Source organism: Corvus hawaiiensis, chromosome 25 (assembly GCF_020740725.1).
Source record: "Corvus hawaiiensis isolate bCorHaw1 chromosome 25, bCorHaw1.pri.cur, whole genome shotgun sequence".
Taxonomy (NCBI): domain Eukaryota; kingdom Metazoa; phylum Chordata; class Aves; order Passeriformes; family Corvidae; genus Corvus; species Corvus hawaiiensis.
Genome location: NC_063237.1, coordinates 6,527,543 through 6,553,794, shown reverse-complemented (window position 1 = coordinate 6,553,794; position 26,252 = coordinate 6,527,543).

The window sequence follows — 26,252 nt, the reverse complement described above, 5'->3', positions numbered from 1 at the left end:
TGTTAGTCCCTGGAGACTCTCACAGGGCAAACAAACTCTCCTCAGCGGAGATCCCAGACAGGAGTCAGCCTCAGGGAAGGAAAATCCCCTCTGCTCCTGCCTACTCCCACTTCACTCCTGGACAGAGCTTTACTTGGTGATAACTCCACTGTTTTGGCAGTCCCTGACCCAGCAGCACATGAGCTCTCGGCCCCTCAGAGGCTGGGCCACTCCTGAGTGCTTAATGGAAAAGAAACGAGTGCTTTTTCTTTAAAGATTTACCACGTATAAATGTATGAGAGTATTAAAGGCAACAATTAACTTTATTGGAAACTTTATATTCTCCAGCCTCATTAGAACTGCCAACAAGATCTATTATTAGTATTACTATGCAGATAATGTAATAAAAAGGGTATTTAAAGTGGATACTTTTGCACTGAAATAAAATAGCTCTTCTCTGGTGTTCTTTCTGCCTCTCTCCCTTTCGCCCTGCGCTGCATCAGAGACATGGACCGAGACCCAAATCCTTTTTAATCTCTTTTCCCAAACTCCCAGCCAGCTCACTGCCCTGGGAAGGAGCCAAGGAGCTGGAGTGATGCTCCCACCCTGCCTTTACTGCTGGAATGAGTGCAGCCACCTCTGGCCATGCTGGTGAGTGTCACCAAGCTGGGGACTGCAGGAGGAGGGAGAGGAGGATGAGGAGCTGCTGAAATTATGCTGCACAGCGACCTCACAGCACAGGTTCAGGTCTAGAAACTGTCATGTTTCTGTAAATAGCCCCAAGTACTCATTAAAACAGCAGGGACAGAACAAAGGACTGACATGTTTTTGCCAAAGATGACCCTGATAACCCAAAAACATTGTCCATGGGCAGCTGGAAGGGGAGTGATGGAGGTTAAGAAAGTGTTTGGTGGTATTTGGCTTTTTGCAGCAAACCTGGGAGCTTTGGAGGGGAAAAGACACATTCCATCAGCCCATTTATTTAATGGATCCCTTGGTTCTGTAGGGAAAGGTGTCAGTAGAGAATTCTTCCTGGCCCAAGTGGGTTCAGAGTCTGGTCTGGCTGCCCGGAGGGAGGGTTAACAATGCTGAATTTTTTCCTGTTTTTAAGACTCATCTCTCACCTCTCCCACATGTTGGAAAAACGCCAGGGAGCAGAGGGTGCCTTGCTCAGCACCCAGCTGGGGACCCAAAGAATCCATTGGAGCTGGCTGGAAGGGAGAGCTGCAGTGAACAGCAACATTTCAGCTGACATCAGTGTCCAAGGAACCCCTGCATGGAGCGACAGGTCTTGGGTGACATGGGACACGGATTGCATCATCACCAAAGAGAATCTGTTCCATTTGTGGGTTTAAATTTTCAGTAACTGTTGGAGCAGAGCTGCTCTCGGCTCTCAGCCACTCTATTCACACCCTGCTGCAGCAGGAGTCCCCGGGGCAGGGGATCCAAGTGCCATTTAAACAAGCTCTTTACTGATATTTGTGCAGGGCAGGGGCAGGACGGCTCTGCCTCAGGCCCAGCTTGCACCCATCCCCGGGATGTGCTCAGCATCCTTCACCCCTGCAGGAGCCAAGCCCTGGCTGTGCCCTGGGATGCCCGGATGGCAGGACATGGGGCAGAGGGTTTGGCTCCAGGATCCAGGATGAGCAGTTCAGCCCAGAGGGTCCCTCTGCCCTCCTGCCCAGTGCCAAGGTTGGATGTGGAGGCTTCTGTGTCCTCCCTGAGCGGCTCCAGCTCCCTCCGCTTTCCATCACCTTTATTACACCGTGCAGTCTAATTAACAGAGAGGAGTCAAAGGACCCGAGAGCAATGATTGTAATAAATAATCTCTTGGTGACCGTGGAGTTAATATTCCACCAGGGTCTCCTCCTGGCCTCTGGAAGGAAAGGCAGAGAGGGAAGGGAAATGAAGCCTTGCAGTGTGGTGTGGAGCACTGCCTGGGGGAGAGCAGCCCTCCTGCAACAGCTTCCTGCCCCTTCCCACCTCACTTCCTCCCCAAAACTTGGAGCAATGGCAACAATTTCTCTGGCAAAGCTTTGGCTCGGCATCCAGGGTCTGGGATTTAGGGATCCTCCAGGAACTGTGAAATGTTGTGAACATCAACGTGTGCCAGCTCATCTCTTCCAAAGGGATTGTTCCAGAGGGAACAGGACTGCCACATCTTGGACTGCCACAGCTCTCTGCTTCTCACTCCAGACTGTAGCTCCCAGCACAGCGGGGTCCTGTTCCCACATCCATGGAAACATCCACAGCTCTGAGAAGGAGCAGTGCATGGAGGCACTGGGATCACTGTTCTGCTGAGGACAAGTGGCCTGTGAGACTCCATCCTCCCTCCTCCTTCTCCTCCAAGGGAAGTGGCAGAGGATGCTCCGGACACTTTGCTACATCCCTGCACATCCCTCTTTCCTGCAGAGCTCTGGCTGCTTTCCCGGGAGAACCCGCGCTCCCCGCGAGGCTCCGAGGCTGCTGTGGGACCCTGCGCCAGCCCCGAGCAATTATCCATGGAGAGCTGGGCTGTGCTGATCATTTGTTAGCTCCGCACATATCCCTCCTAATTATAAATCTCAGCTGAGATTTGCATTTTTATGAAATGCTTGTGCTGGAAATCTTTATAGAAAAACGCACATATTAATTCCATCTAATCTCGGTCATTTTGGGTTCCGTGAGGAAGCGTTTGCAGGGAGCTCCAAAGCCAACAGCTCTACTTTTGCAGTTTCACCAGAGCATTCCTCCAGCTGGAGTTGGACATTTATCTCCCGAGTCAGGAGCCGATGGAGCCCTGCAGAGCCTCCAGCCTGCGCCTGGGACACTCAGCCATGGCCATGCCCTTCCATGGACGCTCAGGAGTCTGTTTGCTGCAGGTGTGGGGTGGAGGTTCAGGAGTTCAGGAGCCACCCCAGCCCTGGGCAGGATCCCCCCATCAGCGCCACTGCGTGAGCCACGTCCCACTCTCCAGTTATTTTCTGTTTAATCCACGGCAGCGCCTGGAGAGGCTGAAACCCAGCGTGTGAGGCCTCGGCATCTTGTGCAAGTGACCTTCTCCCCTTTGCTGAGGACTCCTGAAGTGGCCCTGTCCCAGCTGAGGCTCAGAGACAGCAATCCATCAGCAATTTGTATCTCCTTCAGAATGCCTTTGTCTGGAGCCGAAGGGGAAGCAGATTAGCTTTTTCTCCCTGAAATATGGCTGTGGGATGCAGGGGAAGAGAGAAGGCAAATAAGCAAAGCAAAGTTAAGCTTTCTGCACAGAGCTGGAGGCTTAGCAGCACAGATTACAGCAGCAGGTGAGGAGCAGCCCTGGCCTCCGCTGTGTAGGCTGCAAAAATCCTGTTAAAGCGCAAAGGAGGGTTAGCCACAGCTCCCGGTCCTGGAATGGCTGAGCTGGGAGACACAGCAGGCTGAGGGATGGCGCAGGAGGAAAGCGCCTTGGGACAAGCTCGAGGAAAGGTCAAGAGCTTTACTTCTTGCCTTTAATAATTTATGAGGTGACCATCTTCAAAGGAAGTGGTGCCAAGGACAAAATCACGTACACGGAGATGTCACAAACTGGGCAGTGGGAGGGGGGTCCTGGGAGCGCCGTCCTCTGCGCCCTCCTTCACATCCAGCCCCCTCAGCACCCACCCAGCCTGCCCGTCAGGGCAACAGATGCCCGTGAAGTTTCTGGCCATTAGCTGCTAATAAGAAACTAATTAGCTAATTAGTCAATATTTGATCCTTTGAACTGGGTTCTGGGGTCTGGCTGAAGGCAGTGCCACCACCACCACTGACCTTCAGGGAGGGACACTGCCTTTGCTCTGTCCCCAGGGCGAACCCCTCGCTGGTGTGTGGCCACAGCGATCCCGGGGGTGACACCTCTGCAGGTGTCCCCTGCACCCAGGACAGACCTCGGGGGGCAGCGGGTTTGGCACAGCACGCCCTGCCCTGGCCATGCCATGGCTGCCAGAGTGGCAGAGGATGCTCTCAGACCAGAAAACTCTCACCATCCTCATCTTCCTGACAGCGGCACATCCTCGGATCCCAGTCCAGGCTGTGCCGGCACTGGCTGTTCCCTTTCCTGCAAAACCGAGCCAAACGTTCCCTTTTTCCTAAAGAAAACCATGCCGGAGGCCCCCCCTCAGTTGCCCCCTGAGCCACACGGGGCCGGGAACAAATGCGAGGGCTTTCCAACCCCGGGAAGTGCTGCCCAGCTGCGGATGTACAGGATTGCCAGATGAGCTTTAGAAAAGCAGCAGAAGTTTTCCAGCTTATCCACAACGAATCTCCGGTCCCTGCGAGGTTTGTCCTTCACTAGGAATTAGAGACGAGTTTCCAGTGCTTTCCTGCGCCATCTGCCCCAGCCGTAGTTGGAATGCAGGGTTTTACTCCGGCAATCAGTAGGTAATCCTGTCAGCATCGCTTAGAGAGCCCGGCTCTGTCCTGCCCATCTGATGCTCAGTGCAGCAGAGGGAAAATCACAGCTCCCTCTTGAAAGGAGGGGAGAAATTAAGGTTGACTTTGGCACAGGAAAACAAGCAATCCAGAGATGACAGTGTGCCACAGGAGCTTAAAATAAGCATCAACTAATTCAAACAAAAACAAATCTGCATTGAAAACAGCCTCTTCCCCAGACCACATTCCCGCTTTAAAGTGCCTTTGAAATCTCCCCGGCGCATTTACAACACGCTCCCCCTCCGCTGCTCCCGCTCGAGCTGCTTTGCTGTTTGCTGGCAGGCAAATGAGGGCTGAAGCCTGGAACGATGTTTTCTTATTAGTGCACATGCAAATACTAATAAATAGCTCCCCACGCTGCGCTGGCTCCAGTGCCCCGTGCTCTGCCCCCGCTCCCGGTGCCCCCTGCTCCATCCCAGCTCCTGGCACCCCGTGCTCTGCCCAGTCCCCCTCCCACAGGCGGGTGAGGGCAACCTGACTTTCAAAAAGCACCTCACCACATTTATTAACTGAGGGCAAAACCCGGCTCTGCTCTACAAGGGGCATGACCCAGGCTGAGCTTCAGCAGCTTCAGCTCTGACCCTCCTCATCCCAGCTCTGCCGAGGTGAGGGGCTGCCAGCCCTTGCCAGAGCAGCTTCCCCAGCAGCAGCAGCAAGGAAGGCGTGCAGGAAATCCAGCAGCCATCCTCTGGTGGAGCTGACAGAGCTGAAAACCAGCACGGCTCATCTGCAAATGGGGATACTTGGGCTTCCTGGCTCTTTGGTCCACAAGGGCTGCAGTGTCCGAGCTGGTGCCGCTGTTTGCTGGGCTCTGAAGGGAGCCAGGGTTGGCAGAAGCCACCTGGACAGGGCTTGGAGCAACCTGGTCTAGTGGAAGGTGCCCCTGCCCACAGCAGGGGGCTGGAATGAGATGATCTTTGAGGTCTCTCCCAACCCAAACCATCATGTGATTCTGTGATTCTATGATTTTCCTTGCTAGCTCCAGGTTTTTGGAGCAGATTATGAATTGTTTGATATGGAATTTTAAATGATCACTTAAGTAGCTAATTAGCTCATAGCAACTTTGAGCAACCTGGGTGTAGTGTGTATTTAAGTGTTTAATGCCTTTTTTTCCTCTCTCTCTTCCTTTCTAATTGGCATTTAATTAAAAGAATAAATAAAAAGAAGAAAAGCAGCTTTGCCTGGGCTGCTTGGGTTTAAATATTAAACTCCTCGGGTTTAAATATTAAACAGTTGCTGCAGTTTGGGCCCTGCAGCTGAGGGGAGGCAGAGGGGGCTGGCACAGGTCCCCAGAGGGTCAGACCACGTCCCCTGCTCCTGGGTGGCCAGGCAGCACCTCTGGAAGCATCAATGCATGAAGAGATTAAAAGCCCGCCTGTGTTTGCCACAGAGGGTGAAGAACCGCCAGGAAAAGGAAATGTCCCGAAGTTTAACTTTGCACATCTCCATTAGAGTTTGGGTGGATTTGCTGCCAAAACCCAGCTAAAGCCTGTGTTTTTTGCCTGCCTGTGTATACAGAGAGCATTAATGGGGCAAAGTAAACCCAAAGTAACGTTTGAAAGCTGGAAGATGAAAGTAGATCACAGGGCAAGGATCAAACAATCTAGAACCACTTCTGAGCCTTTTAGTGCTGCGGATTATTAGCATTTGAAAGTAAAGAGCATTAGTGGAAGCAGAGGATGGGGGTCGAGGGCAGGAATTTCTGTTGTGCAGAGAAGTGAAGCAAGGGACAGTGGAAGAGGAAGGATGCAAATGATCCGGATTAGGGAGGGTCCCAGCCTTTGCCAGAGCAGGCTGAGCTCTGCACTGCGGCAGTGGCCAGGAGGAAGGGGACTTGTGAGGCAAGGGCCCTGCCCTTCCTTGGCTTTGGCTTCTTGGCATGGACCTGCCTGTCTGCACTGCCCTTCTGCCGACCCACAGTCGCAGTAATTGAGTGCAATTAGGCCTGACGAGCACACGGCAGGGCACTGCGGGCACCAGACACCCCAACAGCTGCGGGTACTCAGCCCTGTGTCTGAGATTTCAGGTGCTGGGTTCTGAGGGAGGGGGAGCCAGTGGTGTATCTGCAATAAACAGCAAAGCTGCCTGTTCCCAGAGGGACTTGCTAATACAGGAGATTGCTCAGTGCAGTGCAACCACCAAGGGCTCTACACACAGCTCTGACTAAACTCCCTACAAAATCAATCCAGCTTTTTCACCACTTTTGACAGTGTGTTCTAATATTAATCTGCTCCCCTTGTCAGTCAGCTCTGCTAACAAAGGCTCTAATGATCTTTAACCAGGCACAAGAAATACTACACAGGTGGGTGGATGGTTCCTGCATTCTTCCAGATGGAAAAAATCCCACCCTTTGCATTGGTGAGGGACTTGTGTTGCTGCCAAAAATAATCATCCTGTAATTATTATCGATAATTAAATGACGAAGAAGCAAAGAGCAGCAGGGCAAGGCTCGGCCCAGCTGGTGAACACCTTTCATCCCTCACATGCCACAGGGAGGGGTGGGCAAAGCCAGGGTTGGCCTGAGGAAGATGCTGGGGAGGAAAAGGCTCAGGGCCTGGCGGTGCCAGTGCCAGCGTGACCGACAGTGCCCGGAGGCACAGCAGGCTGATGAGCACCCTGCTGCCTCCCAGGCTCTGCATAGCCTCGGGGGAAACCGAGTCCTCTCAGGGAACATATGAAGCTCCTGCCCTTCTGATCAAGGCTATTCCCTTTCTCCTGCGGAGTTTCCACGTCTCTGCCTCTGACTCAGGGTGAGCTCATCCCTCCTGACAGTTCGACAGACACCTCGCCAGAGCCTTCGCCTCTCCCTCGCTGTAATTAGGCAGGTCCAGAGGTGTGTGGGGCCTGGCAGGATGGAACTGCTGTGCTACTAGAGGGGCTGAGAATGCTCTGTCCCCCTGCCTGAGTGACCACTGCCCTCACACCCAGCCCAAACCCAGCCCTCCATCACCTCCACAAAGAGATTTGGGTACCGCTGCCTTCCCACCCACAAATCAATTCCTCCCAGCAAGGTGTGACCCCCACGGGGCGGGGACTGCCAGACCTCATTTGGAAGTGTCGAACAGGCTTGGTTTGGTGGTAGATGTGTCTTAAAGTCTAATCACAGACTGTGGCCAGACTTTTCCAAGCAGAAATAGGTGTTTTCTCACGTGCCTGCCCTTCCCTCGCGCAGTCACAGGCAGCTGCTTGCCCCCAGCCTCTGTGGAACATCCCTCACCTCAAACAAAAGCATCACAATGGACACGGGCGAGAGCTGGGCTGATTTCAGCCCTGGCCAGTGTTTATTTATTTAGTTTTATGCACTAGGGGATGTGGTTTTTTACCAAGGAACCTCCCGGGTTTGTGCAAGGCACGCAGCTCCTCAACCACCTCCGACGCCAAGGCGGCTGCCTGGGGCTGGAGCCAGTTCCTCAGCCTCTCCCGCCCTGCCGTGGTTTTGCTGATGTTTTGATGACTGTGCTGCTGCGAGGGCTCGGCTGCCGGGGGCTGCTGGCTCTGCTGACCCCCAGCACCGGGGACACCAGAGGTGGCGGCTGCTTCCCTGTGCGCTCTGGTGAGGGGGACATTTGGCCCGTGCCAGGGACACGAGCAGGGAATCCAGCTCGCCCTGCTCGTGCCTCCAGCCCTCCCACTCTCATTCCAACCTCGGGCAAGGATAGGGCAGGTTTTCCAGCAACATGAACACTGCTGAGCCCTGCAGGGCTGAGCGAGCACACATGCCTTGGCGGTGCTTCAGTCAGGCAGAGAAGAACATTAAAGTGAGATGCTGGAAATTGGAGAAGGAAAAGGGATCATGATCTGAAGTGATCTGGTGGTTAAAAAGCCGCCCAGGATCAGCCAGATCCTTCCCTGGGCTTTGTTATATAGCAAATGGAATCACAAATACTGAGTCAAAATTAATGTCTCACAGGCATCACTGGGAAATCACAGCAGTGTGGCCGAAGGAGCACCTTAATGCTGGAAAAGGAGTTCTGGGCAGGATTGCACTCGCCAGGATGTTACAAACAGGTGCAATGCTCTTCTTTGCTTCCCCCTTGACACAACGCCTAATTATGTATCTTGTGATATGTGAACGCGCTTGGAAAATGGATTATCCTCACCAGCTGCTCGCCGCCATGGCAGAGCCTTCCCCAGCGCCTTTGTAGCAACTCCAAAGTGTTATTATCCCCCTTTCCTGTTCCAGGAATGTCATGGGGAAAGGATCACTCCGGGCAGTGGGGAGATGAGCTGGGCTTTGAGAGCAGCTGGGCAGAGTTCTGCCAGAGTCAGCCCAGCTCGGGAGTTCCAGTGGTTTGAACAAGGCTGAACAATTTTGTAGCTTGCCTTGTTCAGCAGCAGGATGGCAGGAGGGAATTCGGGAGATTTGCAAACCCAAAGAGATGACACACTAAAGGAATTTATCTCATCAGCCTGGTAGGAGGACCAGCGTCTGCTCCTGCAAGCCCCTGGGAGCTGACCCCCTCCTGAGGCACAGCCCTCCCGAGCCCCGGCCAGCCCCAGCCAGGCCAGAGCAGCGTTGGTTACTCAGCAGCAGAGGAGCCAGCTTCTGTGTCCTCTATTTTTTCAGCACTTGGCATCCCAGCATCCTTGGACGATGCTGTCCCTGACGGGACCCCGGGCAGGAGCAATCCCGTGAGCATGGCATGGCCATGGCCCTGCCCCGGGACATGGGACGTGCAGCCAGCAGCACCCATCACTGCCCTGCCCCGGGACGTGGGACACGCAGCCAGCAGCACCCATCACTGCCGTGCCCCGGGACGTGGGACACGCAGCCGGCAGCACCCATCACTGCCGTGCCCCGGGACGTGGGACACGCAGCCGGCAGCACCCATCACTGCCCTGCCCCGGGACGTGGGACACGCAGCCGGCAGCACCCATCACTGCCCTGCCCCGGGACGTGGGACACGCAGCCGGCAGCACCCATCACTGCCCTGCCCCGGGACATGGGACACGCAGCCGGCAGCACCCATCACTGCCCTGCCCCGGGACATGGGACACGCAGCCGGCAGCACCCATCACTGCTCCTCCCCGGGACATGGGACACGCAGCCAGCAGCACCCATCACTGCTCCTCCCCGGGACATGGGACACGCAGCCAGCAGCACCCATCACTGCTCCTCCCCGGGACATGGGACACGCAGCTGACAGCACCCATCACTGCTCCTCCCCGGGACATGGGACACGCAGCCAGCAGCACCCATCACTGCTCCTCCCCGGGACATGGGACACGCAGCCGGCAGCACCCATCACTGCCCTGCCCCGGGACGTGGGACACGCAGCCGGCAGCACCCATCACTGCCCTGCCCCGGGACATGGGACACGCAGCCGGCAGCACCCATCACTGCCCTGCCCCGGGACATGGGACACGCAGCCGGCAGCACCCATCACTGCTCCTCCCCGGGACATGGGACACGCAGCTGACAGCACCCATCACTGCCCTGCCCCGGGACATGAGACACGCAGCCAGCAGCACCCATCACTGCTCCTCCCCGGGACGTGGGACACGCAGCCGGCAGCACCCATCACTGCCCTGCCCCGGGACATGAGACACGCAGCCGGCAGCACCCATCACTGCCGTGCCCCAGGACGTGGGACACGCAGCCAGCAGCACCCATCACTGCCGTGCCCCGGGACGTGGGACACGCAGCCGGCAGCACCCATCACTGCCCTGCCCCGGGACATGGGACACGCAGCTGACAGCACCCATCACTGCCCTGCCCCGGGACATGGGACACGCAGCCGGCAGCACCCATCACTGCCCTGCCCCGGGACGTGGGACACGCAGCCAGCAGCACCCATCACTGCCGTGCCCCGGGACGTGGGACACGCAGCTGACAGCACCCATCACTGCCGTGCCCCGGGACGTGGGACACGCAGCCAGCAGCACCCATCACTGCCCTGCCCCGGGACGTGGGACACGCAGCTGACAGCACCCATCACTGCCCTGCCCCGGGACATGGGACACGCAGCTGACAGCACCCATCACTGCCCTGCCCCGGGACGTGGGACACGCAGCCGGCAGCACCCATCACTGCCGTGCCCCGGGACGTGGGACACGCAGCCGGCAGCACCCATCACTGCCCTGCCCCGGGACATGAGACACGCAGCCGGCAGCACCCATCACTGCCGTGCCCCAGGACGTGGGACACGCAGCCAGCAGCACCCATCACTGCCGTGCCCCGGGACGTGGGACACGCAGCCGGCAGCACCCATCACTGCCCTGCCCCGGGACATGGGACACGCAGCTGACAGCACCCATCACTGCCCTGCCCCGGGACATGGGACACGCAGCTGACAGCACCCATCACTGCCCTGCCCCGGGACATGGGACACGCAGCTGACAGCACCCATCACTGCCGTGCCCCGGGACGTGGGACACGCAGCCGGCAGCACCCATCACTGCCGTGCCCCGGGACGTGGGACACGCAGCCAGCAGCACCCATCACTGCCGTGCCCCGGGACGTGGGACACGCAGCCGGCAGCACCCATCACTGCCCTGCCCCGGGACGTGGGACATGCAGCCAGCAGCACCCATCACTGCTCCTCCCCGGGACGTGGGACATGCAGCCAGCAGCACCCATCACTGCTCCTCCCCGGGACGTGGGACACACAGCCGGCAGCACCCATCACTGCCGTGCCCCGGGACGTGGGACACACAGCCGGCAGCACCCATCACTGCTCCTCCCCGGGACATGGGACACGCAGCCGGCAGCACCCATCACTGCTCCTCCCCGGGACATGGGACACGCAGCCAGCAGCACCCATCACTGCTCCTCCCCGGGACGTGGGACACGCAGCCGGCAGCACCCATCATTGCCTCAGCTCCTGTGCCCTGCTCCTCCCCGGGGCACTCGAGGACCCGTCCCCTCGGTGGGCTGGCGAGGACACTCGTTAATAAAGCACCACTCTCGTCATAAAGCACCCCCGGCCCTGCGGAGTGGGCAGGGCGCCGTAATGGAAGTTTCAGCTCAAGCAGCAATGACTTTGACCGTGCAAAATTACACTCTATTCTGGCCAAATTAACTAGGTAATGCCTTGCATTAGTGTAAAATCCTCCATCAAACCATGAAGGCTGCCGTTAAAACCACTCAAGGCCAAAGTGTGTGGTGGTGGGGGAAGAGGGCTGCTCGATTAGAAGGCCGAGAGGAGGATTTTTCCGCTGCCTTGCACCTCATGGGCAAAGCAGGGATGGGAACTCAACCATTTGTGCTTGGAGGTCCCAGGCCCTGCCTGGCCCTGCTTGGCCTGGGGGGTCCCAGCTCCCTCGTGCTGCTCCTCCTCGCTGTGCCCCCACTCCCGCCACCTAACGAGGATCCATCGGACACACGAGCAGGGTCCCCAGGAGTGGACAGCAGAGCAGGCCCCTCTGGTAACATCGGGCAGCATCCCCTCAGCAAAGGGAAAGGGAAGAAACTGCAGAAGGACCTATTTGTTTTGCAATTATGGCTGAAATAAAAACTTACTTGGTCTGATTAGGCCTCTCTGAGCATGAGAGCCCTGCAAAATAAACCCCACTTCACTATCGAAGCCTGTGCGAGTCCCTCTTGCACTTTATATGTTTAAGTGAAAGTGTGGAAGGTCAATTTACTATGTAAATTTTCACAAATTTGGCTAAGCTAAAATGATTACTCTAATGTCTATGCAAATTAGCTTAATTGATAATGACTTCTCTGGTAATTTTAGGGGGGGGGGGGAATTATTCCAATTGTGACAACCCTCTAAAGCATTTCTTTGCCCAAGAAAGAAATGATATCTTGACAAATTAAAGAGAATATAATGAAATCAGATTAATTAATGCTAAGACCAATTAGCAGGCGCAAAGAGAGGGAGAGATTTACAGAAGCAAAATTCACTAGAGAAAGGCTACGAGAATTCATCACCTTTCAAGATGTTTATATCCCTTCATTTTCTTTGGAGCAATGAGTTCTTTGCCAAGACAAGCGCTTGGCTTTGCCAAGGGAGAGTTTGGACGACAAGAGGGGAAAGGAACAGGTCTGAGGTGATGGCACTGAGGGATGAGGGCGCAGGCGGAGCGGTGTAGGCAGAGCAGTGCAGGCAGCAGACTGGCAGCACCAGACCTCCGAGAGCTTTTTCCTGGCACCAGCCCAGCGCCCACCACAACCCCTGACCCTGGCACATCCCGGCCCAGCCTCCCACAGGGCACGGGAAACATTAATTACCCCAAAACAGGAGGTGGCGGCACCTCCAAACGCGCCCAGCCACCACTATAAACCTCACACGAAGCCATAAAAATAATTACCAGCAACACCGTGTGTAATATCCTTCTGTGTCATCTCTCTCCTGTTGGTAATAAAGCTCCCTAACACATTAACTGCGAGGGAGGGCCCGTTATTCACCCTGTAATTAGACCGTGCTGCAAAACACTTCCTGTGGAAGGTGGTGTGGAGTGGGGGAGGCTGGGGAGCGCTGGGGTGTGACGGGGTCCCTGGGTGGGTGCTGGGGAGCTGGAGAGGTTGGGAAGAGGCACCCAGGGAGTCCCCCAGGATCCCACTCTGGGAAACCCCCAGAACCCTACACTGGGACCCCTGGAACCCTACGCAGGACCCCCCTGGGATCCATGCTCTGGGATCTCTCAGGGGACTGCATTCTCCAGCCCAGCTCCATCCCCTTCACCCGCTGGGCATGCACAGAGCCCAGCTCACACTCCCAAGGTTAAGACTGAGGGACCCCTCTGTTTGTAGAAAGAACTCCCACGGACGTCAGGCTGCAACCTGTATGAAAGTAAATTAACTTCACTTTTAAATCCAGTCCACAGCCCTCATTTCGCAGCCCTGCTCATCCCCTGCTGCCCACAAACACACTGGTCCCATAAACGCCCTCTATGTCTTTCCACTGGGTTTTTTTGGCCACCCTCTTTTCTCTCTCTTTTTTTGTCATTTTGTCACCTACAAAGACAAGCAGCAAGAAGGAGGTAGAAGCTGTGCCGTGATCAGCCGCAGCAATCGCTCCTCGCTCCATTTTCCTGGGCGATTTGTTAAACTTTAAAACATTAAAGGCAGGCTGGGGGGGCTGACGTGTTTTTTTCAACTTTGTCTCTCATTTGTTAATTGTGCTCATCAGTGAAAATCATTCGTGGCAGAGCCAGGGGAGCGAACAAACCCGAGGAAGGAGCTGATCATATGCAGAGGAAGTAACTCAGATGTGAAAATACTTCAGCCAGGGAGATTGCGCTATTTATTCACACAAGTGTCCCGCTGTGCTTCAGAAACGCCGTGATTTAATGAGGTGTTGCAAAGGTGTTTGTTATTATGGAATCCCATCCCTGGTTACTCTCTGCATGAGCTGAGGAGAAGCCCGGCAGAAGTTCTGGCTCAATGCCTTATTGAGGATTAGAGAATCACAGGATCACTGAGGTTAGAAAAGACCTCCAAGTTCATCGAGTCCAACCTGTGACCGATCCCCACCTTGTCACCCAGACCAGAGCACTGAGTGCAATGTCCAGTCCTTCTTTGGACACCTCCCTGGGCAGCCCCTGCCAAGGCCTGAGCACCCTTTCCATGGAGAAATTCCTGCTGATGTCCACCCTGAGCCTCCCCTGGCACGATGTGAGGCCGTTCCCTCTCCTCCTGTCCCTGTTCCCTGGGAGCAGAGCCCGACCCCCCGGGCTTCCCCCTCCCATCAGGGACTTGTGCAGAGCCAGAAGGCCCCCTCTGAGCTCCTTTTCTCCAGGCTGAGCCCTCTCAGCTGCTCCTTACAGCACTGACTCTTTAGACCCTTCCTCAGCTTCATTGTCCCTCTCTGGACCCACTCCAGCACTTCAATGTCTTTCTTGAAGTGAGGAAAGAAAGTGAGATTTGGAGGCTCTTCCCTGCTGCTCCTGATTCCGAAGCGCCTCTTGAACCCACTCCAGAATGATCCACTCCGCAAGCCAAGCAAAGCTCGTTCAGCGCAGATGCCGAGCGCGAGTCACGGAGAACTTCGGGAGGCGTTTGTGGTAGCAGATGTTCCTCCTCTCTGCCATGGATGGAGGAGCCTGGTGAGGGGGGCACGGGGCAGCCAGGGCTGGTGGGCTCTGCCCAGACAATGCCCAGTGCCTGTGGAGGGGACTGGGGGCTGAGCAGCCCCTTGTGCTGCCCCAGATCCACCCCAGGTGCCACCGAACCTGGCACAGGGATGTGCATCCCCACCTCTGGCTCACCGGCACGAGCATTCCTCCTCTCAAGTTGCTGGAGCACCACTATTACTCCGAGGCCAAGCAGCGCTCATTGAGGATGTCTTCCAAGTTTCATTTTCCTCTGTAATGGAAAATGCAAGAGAGAGATTTCAGCCTGTGAGCCCTTCTCTGAAAAAACAAATATCTTTCCAGCGCTGGACAGCCTGCCAATCAGGCACAAAATTGCCGGCTTCTCTTTCTCCCCTGAAGGAATGCCTCTGCATACAAAGATACCAGGAAAACTTCAGGGCCACAGGATAAAAGGCCCTTCTCTGCCTTTCAGAGAGTGATTTGCAATGCATTGCTTCAGCATAATTTCCCACCTCCAGCTCTCACAAAGGAAGCTCTGTTGCTATCTGAGAGTTTAATAATTTCTCTCCCCTCCACCTTGCATTAGGAATGCATCTTCCAACACCTCAGCTCCTGCTCTCCAGCTGGGCTGCAGCTCTGCCTGCGCTCTCCCTCTTAGGTAGAGCTAAAGTGGTAATAAACCCACAGCCTTAACATTCAAAGGACATCTTGAGCCCGCGAGCAGGCGGGATGCTTGGCTGGAGGAGGGACGTGGCACGGACAGCCCTGGGACACCAGCCCTGGCACTGAAACGAGCCCCCAGGAGCTCCATCCTTCGGTCCCACCACAGGTCCCTCTGCAGGGATGTGGTCTGAACAAGTATCCCTCATCCCAGGGCAGCAGTGGTCTCATCCCCATGGCATCTCCCACATCCCTGGTGCATCACCCAGGACCAAGCTGGCTGCAAGGTTTGTCCTCCTTGGGCTTTGAGCTGCACCAAGCAGGTCTGCAGAGTCCTGAGAGGGAACTCATCACCATCTGCATTCAGCCCGGAGAATTTGCATAAGTTATTCCCCAAGGCCTGCAGTCCCCGCAGGACAAATTCTTTATCCATTTAGCCAGGAATGCAGCTATTAAGAGCCTGCAGACATAGAGCATTTGCAAAATTAGTACAAGAGGCTCCAAATAATCCATAAATCCATCTGTTACATGAGCCACATCTGATCATCTCTTTTCCCTGTATCTTTCCAAGGGGAAACACTACAATTCCTTCAGCAATGGCAGCGACCATTTTGTGTGTGTTCAGGCACGAACCCCCCATTCCCCAGGATGGGAAAGGTGAATCAGGAGACACCGCTCTGAAATCTGTGTTGCTCCTCAGCCAGTGCCCACGCAGGGACCTCTGCATTCCAGCACGAAATAAATGTCTCTTGGCTCCCACTCACTGGCGCCTGACCCTTTTATATCCAAACCCATGCAAAGGCTTCTCCCGCGCCAGGCAGGAGCATTTCCAGAGCCGTGGGGAGAAGAAGCTGCTCCATTATTTATCAGCACAGTCCTACAAAGTTTGGCCCCAGCCCCTGGGGAAGCGAGGTGACTGTGCCACGTCGCCGCCGGGCACTCCTGGCAGCCAACCAGGGCATGGACGGTTCATTATCCCTGGCACAGATGAAGGGACGGCCAAAAACAGGAGTAGGAAGTGCTGGTACCCCCCTCCAGGCCCCCACCTCACCACCACCTGCTGTGGAGGAGACCCCTGTTCCTTGGAGCCCCCGTGCCCAATGCAGACCCCAGTGACTGTCAGTATTTATTTTGGGCACAGTTTGGCTCATAGCACAACTGTACACACATAAATAATTCAGGCCACTAAAGGCTGCTGCGGCGGCGACTTTCCAGGAGATTTAATGTTCCCGTCCCTCATGTTCCTGCCACAGCAGAACAGAGAAATTACAACTGGATCTGAAGGAGCAGGTTCCCCTCTCCAGCTCCTGGGCTGGGCTCACCCTGGGAGCCGTGGGCAGCTGATGGGCAGCCAGCTATGCCAGAGGCTGCTCCGTGCTCCTGCCCACTCCTGGGGCCTCTCCTGCAGTCCTTGACATTTCCCTTCTCAAGGGGCAAGTCCCTGGTGCATCCTCCCAGAGTAATTGTGAAATTGTTATGGCTGGTGTTTTAATTTAAATTGGATGGAGAAATGTTGTACTGCGGCTGCCTCATTTGCTATGGATTTTCACTTAACCAAATTGATTAGTCAACCAACTAGACTTACCTTGGAAGTTGTAATCATTCATTATTAGATCTAATTTTCGTGTCGCTCCCAGACTACGCTCAGAAATGGAAGTGCAAGGACTTTAACGCAGTCTGGGTGGAGCGTCTGAACCCTTGGAGCTGTCACCCACCGGCTGCCTGCTCAGGGCATGATGCCAGTGCCAATGCTGCATCCCATCCCCTTCCTGGGATGCAGGAACAGTGTCCAGGCTGCTCAGGAATGACCATGAAATACAGCAGCAAAGACATCCCTCCCGTGGCTTACAGTCCAAATGAATCAGTGAAAGGAAGGAAACACATCTTTCACCAAAAATGTGTTTCCTGACATTCAAACTCTCCTGCTTGCACCAGGCCACTCACAGCACACGCTGGGTGTTCACTGGGTGCACAGACGGGCCGGGAGGAGGTGGGGGACAGCAGGGACAGATCCAGCCCCACGGGCATTCCTTGGGCTCTGCTCTCCACACGTGTACCTGGATCTCTGGGCAGCTCTAATTGCTGCCAGGCACCGCAGAGGCCACTGCCTCTTTAAATGAACAGGCTGCATGCCAATTAATACCTTTAATTAACAGAGAGGACTTGCTGGAGGCACTCGGACTGGCTCTCCCAGATGGACTCTCTGCCTGTTGGTCTGGACGGTGCAGCACTGCCAGGTCAGGCTGCCCGGGACCCGCTGCCCAGGCACTGCCCTTCCCTGCCAATTAAAATGCCTGCGAGGAGGAGATACCGCTGGTGGACGGACAGAGGGACAGCGAGGGACACGAGGGACAGCGAGGGCCAGCGAGGGCCAGCCCGGCCTCCCGCAGACCACGGGGAACGCACCAGGACAGGCGTGAGCTCCGCACCTCCCGCCCCAGCGACGGCGCGGGCGGAGCGGGAGGAGGCAGATCTTTATTCAAGGCGATGTATTAACGTCTCCAAAAGCTTTTAGCGGAGGCCATTATCCCCTGCCCCGGGGATCGATGCGTTTTAATTCCCTCCGAGCTATTTGTTTGCCTTTGCTTCTGTTTTTCAGATGCAGGAGCCACCTTTAACGAAACGAGGGAGCCCTGCGAGAGAGGCGCCGCTCGCTGCCTCTTCCCTTGAAACTACTGGAAGTTCATTTTCAAAGCAGGGCAGTTTTCTTGGAATCGATGCATATCAACCAAAATCAATAGTTACTTTACGCAGATGGGCCAAGACACCTCAGCGATAGCACTCGGTGCCATCGGTATCCAAATCTGTGTGGTTTTCAACAAGTCAATGCGTTTAAGCAGCTGCTACTCTCTTTTCACTTAAAAACAATCTGTCTGTAGATGAGGCAGTTCCTGGAGCCCACTAATATCCCTGGCAATTTTGGGACTGCAGCTCCCCATGCAGGGAGCCCTGCCCGTGCCACGCAGACCATGGATGCTTCTCCCAGCCCTTGATTTAGATCACACCAAGGCGCCCAGCCCCGCTCAGCATCCCACGGGGGACACGGCGAGCTGCTCATGCCATGGGCTGCTGCAGCCGGGCGTCCCTTCCCTTCCTCCAGATGCCGAGAGGCTCGGCTGGAGCCCCCTGAAGCCCTCGCTGCTGGTGCTGCCCGTCGGGTGCCCAGTCCCCCTCTGGCAGAGCATCCCAGCGGGCCACGTCCTGCCCGCCGCTGGCTGTGTTGCCATGGAGAAGGTTTCTGTGCCACCGGTGACACAAAGGAAGCCGCGCTTTCCCAAGCTCGCCTGGGATGCAGCGCTAACGAGGAGGAGGAGAGCGGGACCAGGGCTTTCGTCCTGCCTTCCGTCCTTGCAGGGAAGGGACACAACACGAGTATGGACAGGTCCCGCAGCTCAGCCCTCGTCCCTTCTCTCACCCGCACTTCATCCCAGGGGCACACGAGTGTGGGGACCGAGCAGCAGCTCCGGGGCGGGTGACACCCGGGCACTGCATGGCTGCCCCCGCCATCACTGCAGCCTGTTCGGGTTCATAAATTCTCATTTGCTCTATAGCGTTTGATTTTTGAGCGTCTCCCAGACACTTCCTCACTTTACTACAATTGATGGGATCATGTGTAATTTGTAAATGATGTTAAGTGAGGTAATAACACTCTGGGAACCAAGTGAAACTCATAAATTATTAAAAATTACTGCCCTGAAATGTTACTACTTTGCTTTTGCACCTGACTGATGGCTCACGCGCTGTCTTCTCTGCCCCCAAGACCTTCAATCCCACTCTTCTCCATCCATTACACCTGCACAGAAACCCGGCGGGGAAAGCGCGGGGTGAGCCAGAGGAGCAGCTTAGCCAGCACTTTCCTCTGCTGAACTTTGGGAACAGCACTCCAGAACTCACTCACCTTCCCTGAGACCTGCCCGGGAGGCTCCTGCTGGGTTCAGAAATCCTCTCTGTGGTGTGCCCAGAGCTCTTCCCATCGGTACAGCTTGACTGGCATTCCCAGCTGCCCCGTCCCCAGCCAGCCCAAGAGGGAGGGGCCCTCCTGCTTGATGCCCATCGTGGTCAAGCACTGGAGACCCCCATAACAGCCGCTGAGGTTTGGGGTCCCCTCCCTGCTGCCTCCCATCAGCTGCACGGCAATGCCACAGCGGCATCACACCCTGGGCACAGCAGCATCCCTCTGCCCTGCCACGCAGGGCAAGGTGGCACTCGGGGCTGGCTGGACACCCCTGGCAGTGCCAGGGCTTCTTGGGGTAATAGGATTTTTCTGGAAACTGCAGTGAGGAACCGGTGCCAGCTGCAGCAAGAGCAACAGTGGGAGGGTTTGCTCTCCTGTGCAGGCAGAGCACAGCTCCACTGCTGCTCCCAGGCCATGGAGGATGCTGAGGGGGATGCTGAAGGCTGAGCTGCCCTGTTCCTGGGGCCATGAGGATGAGGAGGGGGATGCTGGAGGCTGAGCTGCCCTGTTCCTGGGGCCATGAGGATGAGGAGGGGGATGCTGGAGGCTGAGCTGCCCTGTTCCTGGGGCCATGAGGATGAGGAGGGGGATGCTGGAGGCTGAGCTGCCCTATTCCTGGGCCATGAGGATGCTGAGGGGGATGCTGGAGGCTGAGCTGCCCCACTCCCAGGGAAGGAGCATGCTCATGCATTTTTCAGGCCGAGGGCTGCAGCCCAGCCCCCCGCAGACATAATGACTGCACTGGCCTGGATGCAGAGCCGGGCTGGGGGAGCAGCTCCTGCACTGGCGGAACAGACAGAGCCCGGCGAGAGCTGGGCATTACTTATAATTTAACTTATAATTTGCTGCTTGAACCCGGTGGTTAAAAGTGGTTGGATGCCAGCAGGCCTTTGGAGGAAGGAGCAGGATGGGAGAGAGGAGAGCACAGTGCTTCCCACTTCCCAATCCAGGGCACTTGGAAAACATTTTGCTGAGGTTCTGACCCATTTTGCATGGCAGAAGCCATCTCCATCCTTCCTAAAGGAGGCAAAATGTCAAAATACAGCCCAGCAGGCTGTGAAAACACAGAGCCCATTGCTCTGCACTGCAGCCAGAGGCAATTTGGGAACTCCACCACGGGTATGGATCGCAGACCCTCTGCAATGCGAGGGGAAACCAGACTGGGGCAGCTTCTCCCTCATGCTCCAGCACCCCAGAGGTGCTGCCCCATCCTCACCCTCTGCCTGGCTGCAAAAGCATCCTCCAAATGAAATCCTCAGCACAAGGGCTGCTGAGGGGAAGCACTCGGATGAGAGGAGAAAGCGACTTCCAGAGCCGGCAGCGAGACAGGGCCCAGGTTACTATAAAAACGTTTTGTCAAAACTTTTTCCCTCCCACAGAAAACAAGGTTTTCAATCAAACCCGTTCTGGCTGAAAGCAATCTGCTTCCTCTGAGCAGCTTTCCAGACCCAGCAGCTTGGGCCAAAAACGTGTCACTTCTAAGCCAGCACTTTTCTCATTTTTCAGCAGATGATTTTTCACTTTCAACAAAGTCACAAACCATCCCCTGACTGGCACCAGGCAGGTTACAGAGTGCAGGCATCCAGTGGGATGTGATAAGAGAGTAGAGATATCCCTCTTGCAGCTTCTCTGGCTTTTCCCTCTCTTTCCTCCACATATCTCACCAAAAATTCCCAGCATTCCAGAGCAAGAAGAGCTCACCTGCCTCTGAGGGGAAAGCCAGGATGGGAAAGGCAGGAGAGAGCTCTGTGTCTGTCCCCAAATACATCCTGCCAGGTGTGACAAGAGCAGCAAGCACCCCGGGGCAAAGACCCGGGCACCGTGGAGGGGGCAGGGCGGGGCTGCATCCTGCCCACTTCACCCCAGCCTGCTGGATCCATGCAGCAGCCCCTGAGCTGTCAAATCCTATTTTCAGAAGCAAATTGCTTTTATAATTAATTTAATTACTATTTACAGCGCTGAGTTTTTGTATTGGCTTAATAAACGTAATCAGGTTTTGCCCTCAGCCTCCTTCCCTACTCCTGCTTCTTTCCCTGAGTTGGGCAATTTGGGGAGGGGGAAACCCAGGCGCAGGCTGAGTAATTAAAGTTTCAGTTGCTGTTGTTAATGGTACACGTTTTAATTACCCGCAGACTGTGACCAAGCGCTCGTGTGGGCCGTGGCTGCTGGAGGAGGAGGCAGCCCCAGCCCCAGCCCCAGCCCCAGCCCCGGCCCCAGTCCCAGCCCCAGCCCCAGCCCCGGCTCGCCCGAAGCAGAACAGCTCCTGCCAGGGCTGCTCCCTCCTCCCTCAGCCAGGAATTGTGCGTTGCCATGGAAACGGGCGGATGGGGCAGCTCACCATCTCCTCGTGCCACTGCTGTGGGAAGAGCTGTCAACTGCCCCAGCCGGTGCCCCCCAGCCCAGAGGGGACCCCAAGCCTCCACCCCAAACCTTTGGAGCACAACTGGGCCATCTCCCGGAGCCGAGGAGCGCCTCATCAGCACGGGCACCTTTATCAGGCACGCTTGCAGCCGAGTCAGAATGATCCCACCTCAGTCTGGCTGGAGCTGTGTTCCACACCCCCTGCTGATTGGCATTTGTTGTATCACCTCCTCTAAATTTTTATTAATGAGGTCCCACGTCAGCTCTTCCATTACCTTGTCCAGGACTGCTGCCCTCCTGACAGGCCTTTAATTACCCACATTATCCCACTGACTCCTTGGAAATTCTGCCATGGCACGAGGCTTCCTGGAGCCCCCCTGGACGGGACACCCAGCGAGCGCCGTGCCCGCTCCCGGAGCCGCTGTGCCAGCGCCGTGCCCGTTCCCCCACCAGCAGCTCTCTGCCAGACGCAGCCAGCGGGGCTCTCTGGCCTGTCATCTTATTAATTCCTAATTTCCAATTTGCAGGAGGAGAGAACCTTAGCCCTCCATCTCGCCAGCCCAGCAATCACAGCGATGAGCCAAGTATCTCTGGACAGTCTTTAATTTATTTCCCGGCGCACACGGACACTGCTGAGAGACTTGATGGCACCAGCTTAAACATAATAAATTACTCAAGTATCAGAGATTAGTTAATAAAGTGTCAAGCGCCTGTAAAGTGCTGCTTTGTCAAAGATACAAAATATTCCTCTGTTTCTCGCAAGATAAATAGCTCTGACGGCGGGAGGAGCGCCCATCTCGCAGGCCACGGCTGCCTCAGGAGCGGGTGCTCCCGGCATGCAGCATCCCTGCCCCGGGAATGGGCACTGGACCTGTCCCACACGGAGAGGAATTTGGTTATCCCAGTCTGTCCCCATCATGCTCCCAGCTCCGGCACCTGCCCGCTCACCAGCACGGCCGCCTGCCCTGCCGACACCCTCCAGCCCCAAGGACACGCACCACAATCCCTGCCCGAGCTGCTGGAGTCCCCCGGCAGCACGGGAAACCTTCTGCTACCTCCAGGACCGAGCCAAATCACCGTTCAGGCTGAAAATTCCCTGTGACTGGACGCGGTTTGGAGGACATCCCAGGCAAACAGAGAGGAACCCGGGCCAGGTGCCCGCGGCACGGGCTGCTGGGAGCTGCCAGCCTGCGCACCGTGACCTGCCCAGGGCTGAGGGTCCAGGTGAGGGGAACACGGCACTGAGTGCCCAGTCCTTCCCCACGACTCCCACTAATTCCAGGGATGCTGTGGGAACCCTTGGGCAGAGCCAGCACCTTGCTCCCAGGGGCAGCATCCGCTCCCACAGCTGGGCACAGGGTCCCCGAGGCCCCGAGAGATGGGCAATGAGATTAAACAGTCTGTTCCCAGTGAGTGGTGTGGAGGCTGTGCAGGAAAACAGAGGCATTGGCAGCTTCGAGGGGTTGATGTAATGCCAGAGTGGAGCTCACGAGGTATTTCTGCCCTTGTGCTGCTTGATTTAATTACCAGAGAACAGAAAATGTGGCTGGAGAACGGTAATTACAGAGTGAAGGGGGATTATTTGGGGTAAAAATATAAAATATTCTCCAGGGAGCTCTGGGGAGCCCTGTGTGATCCCCAGCACCGTCCAGGGCTGCTCCCACTGGGCCGGGCTGGGGGATGCTCAGGGCACTGATGGCTCGAGCTCTCCCTCGCTTCACTACACGCCGGCAGCCGTACCGGGAGGAGATAAAAACCTGAACGAGGCTTTCAGATCCCCCGTGTTGTGACCAGGAATCTGCGGGTTGTGTTTTGGCTTTTTCATCGCTGTGGAGCTCTGTGTTTAATCCAAACGTACGAGCGATTTCACAGCGCCAGAATCGCGGATCCGCTTCCGTCCGCCTCCCTCTCCCTGCACAAATCTCCCTGGCTCCCGGCCACGCCGCCCGCCGAGGCAGCTCCTTCCCTCCGTCTCCCTTGGAGAGCGACAGCGCTGCCTTTCCCTTGTCACAGCGGCTCTGTTTATCCCATTGGTGCCGAGCCCTCCGCCGCTGCTGACTCACACAGCCGGAGAGTCATCCTGCTCCTTGGAAATAACTAATGAGACCGAGGGTTTCGAGGGAAGTTTCCTTGACAGGCCAGGCTCAGCTGCTGGAATCACATCCCTCACCCTTTGCCTGCCTGGGGCTGGTGCAGGGACAGAGCCCAGCCCTGGGGGTTTGCATGGGACAGCATTCCCACGGGCTCATGAACAAGGCTATCCCCCTCACACAGTGCTCATGCTGTTTGTATACAGTCAGTGGGGACTGTCCCAGCCTGGGAGACACATTCCAGGTGCCAGCATTCCACCTGACCAAGCAGACAGCTCAGGATATCCCAAACTGCTTCCAGCAGTGCCCACACACGGCGGCAGAGCATAAACCACCCATTCCATACAGGCCGAAATAAACACAGGAATAAAAACGGCCTGAGACTCCCACAGAGCTCAGTTCCGTCACCATCCCACACCAGAGCCTGGGATGGGGACAGGGACGGGATTCTGACACTGCTGTGACCGAGCACAGCCAAAGCCGAGTTCAGCCCCCTGTGGCTCTCCGCTTCCTCTCCGGCTCCGCCGGCCCTGCCGTGTTGCTAAGCAATGGGAAGAGCAAACCCATCCTGACCTGATGCAGATAAATCCTGCTGGGCTGGGCGGCGGTGCCTCGGCACAGGGACCGTAGGTCCCCGATCTCCCTGCGCCCCTCGGAGCCCATGCCGGGTGCCCCCCCTTGCCATGGGTACAGGGCCCCACTGCCCAGGCAGTGCCATCCCTGCTGGCTCTGCTCCCACGCACCGAGCCCCATCTCCTCGGGGCTCTGAGCTCCCTGCGTTCGGATCAATTGGAGCATTGACACGGCTGCGCTGCAGATCAAACCTGCCAGCCCTGTTTACACGGTGTGTGACTCCCAGTCAATAATCCTCGTTGGAAAGATCTGGTGTGTTTGCTCGATACAACCTGTGGGACTGAGGAAACCACCAAGGCTCAGAGAAAAAAACATTTTACACAGGATTTCCTTATTTAAGCCTCGGCACAATAACAGCGGCATTTTCCTGCTGCTGTTTCCTGCCTGGCACAGAGGGGGAGCGGTGCTGGCTCACAGGGAGGGTCCTGCTCCTCAGGAGCATTAATCACCTGTTACGGAGCTGTGCCTGGGGACAAGGGACACAAAGGGAGCCAGGCACGGCGCTATCCCACGTGGAAAGGCAGAGGGTGGTGAGTGGAAAAACGCTGCTGTGTGTGCTTTACACGAGGCCCTGACTGAGAGGGTGAGGCGGCACAGCCGGGGAGCCCGACTGGGATCCCTGCCCTGGGCTCAGCAGCCCTGTGCCCAACGGAGGGAGAGCTGTGCCAGGGAATCCCTGTGTGGGATGGCAGTGCCGAGGGGCTGGGGAGCCCAGGGTGATTCCCCCACAGTGCATTCCCCTCGGGAATGGGGAGCCCTGCCCTACAGGGGCCATCAGGCTCCGGAGAAGCTGGGACAGAACTTCCTGTGTGCACAGCACCTGCAGGGATGGACGGGTTATTCAGGAGCCAAAGGAACATTCCCTCGCTGCTCCAGTGCTCTTGGGAAAATCTGGTCCAATATATGCAGGCAATTAATAGGATAGCAGAAACAAAACCAACCAAAAATCTCCCCAAAAGCCAAACCAGGCCCAGACCAGGTGAGTTGTGTGTCAATAACTCATTGAGTTACTCTGGGAGGAAATCTCTCTTTCCAGGCGCTCCTGCACAGGGCCTGACCCTCAGGAAATGCCAGGTGGGGATTGCTTCCCGCAGCAATAATCCCAATCAGATTAACAAGGTCCCAGATCAGATTAGTGCCAAAACATCCTCCCGTGAAATCCGGAGAATTCCAATCACATTTTTGACTAAACTCCAGCCAGTTAGGCGAGGATCTGTAATTCCCTTGTGTACATCTTTGCATGCTTCAGTAGAGTTTGTGGAGTCTATTTACCACATCTAAGACCAATTTCCTTCCCTTCAGTTGCTTTGAAGATAATTGAAGGTCCTTGCATCGTCTGCTTTCGAATGTAAAAGCCGGCTAATGTCGAAATCGATGCTTCCCAGTTAATGCTGCCTCTCCGGCGGCATCGAGCGCTGTGTAACAGCCCTGGCTGACTGGATCAGCAGATCTTGCCTGCCCAGGTGCTTTGTTAATCAGAGCAGGCTGGGAGCGAGCCCCCGGACCCTCCGATAGCACTGACTCTATTGACTTGTTAAGTTGAATTAAATATTTAATAGCGCACTTTGCAGCTCTGAGGTGGTGCTGCTGAGCCGGGACTGTCCCTCTGCCCACAGGGCAATCCCGGGGATGCTGAGGGTACCAGGTCAGTGCCCCAGCCTGCCACCGTGCCCTGGGCCCACAGGAACAGGGAGCCAGGTTCTCCCAAGGCTGTGATGGGTTTAATGGGAAAGATTCATCAGGAACTGTAGTGACAGGACAAGAGGGAATGGCTTCCCACTGCCAGAGGCAGGGTTAGGTGGGATCTTGGAAAGAAATTCTTTCCTGTGAGGGTGGGGAGGCCCCGGCACGGGCTGCCCAGAAAAGCTGTGGCTGCCCTCTGTCCAAGGCCAGATGGGATGGGGCTTGGAGCAATCTGGTCTAGGGGAAGGTGTCCCTGCCCATGACAGGCGTTTGGAACAGGATGAGCTTTAAGCTTAAGCAGGGAAAGAAATCCTCTGGAGGTTTGGAAAAGCTGCCTTTGGGGAGCTGAGCTGCCGTAAAACCAAAGCTTTGATGAGGAGGAGGAGGAAGGACCTGAAATGTCAGGCTGGAACAGATGGAGCGGTGCCACAGTCAATAAAACATGTGACCCACGTGTGCAGCTGGAACGGGGCTGGGCTGGG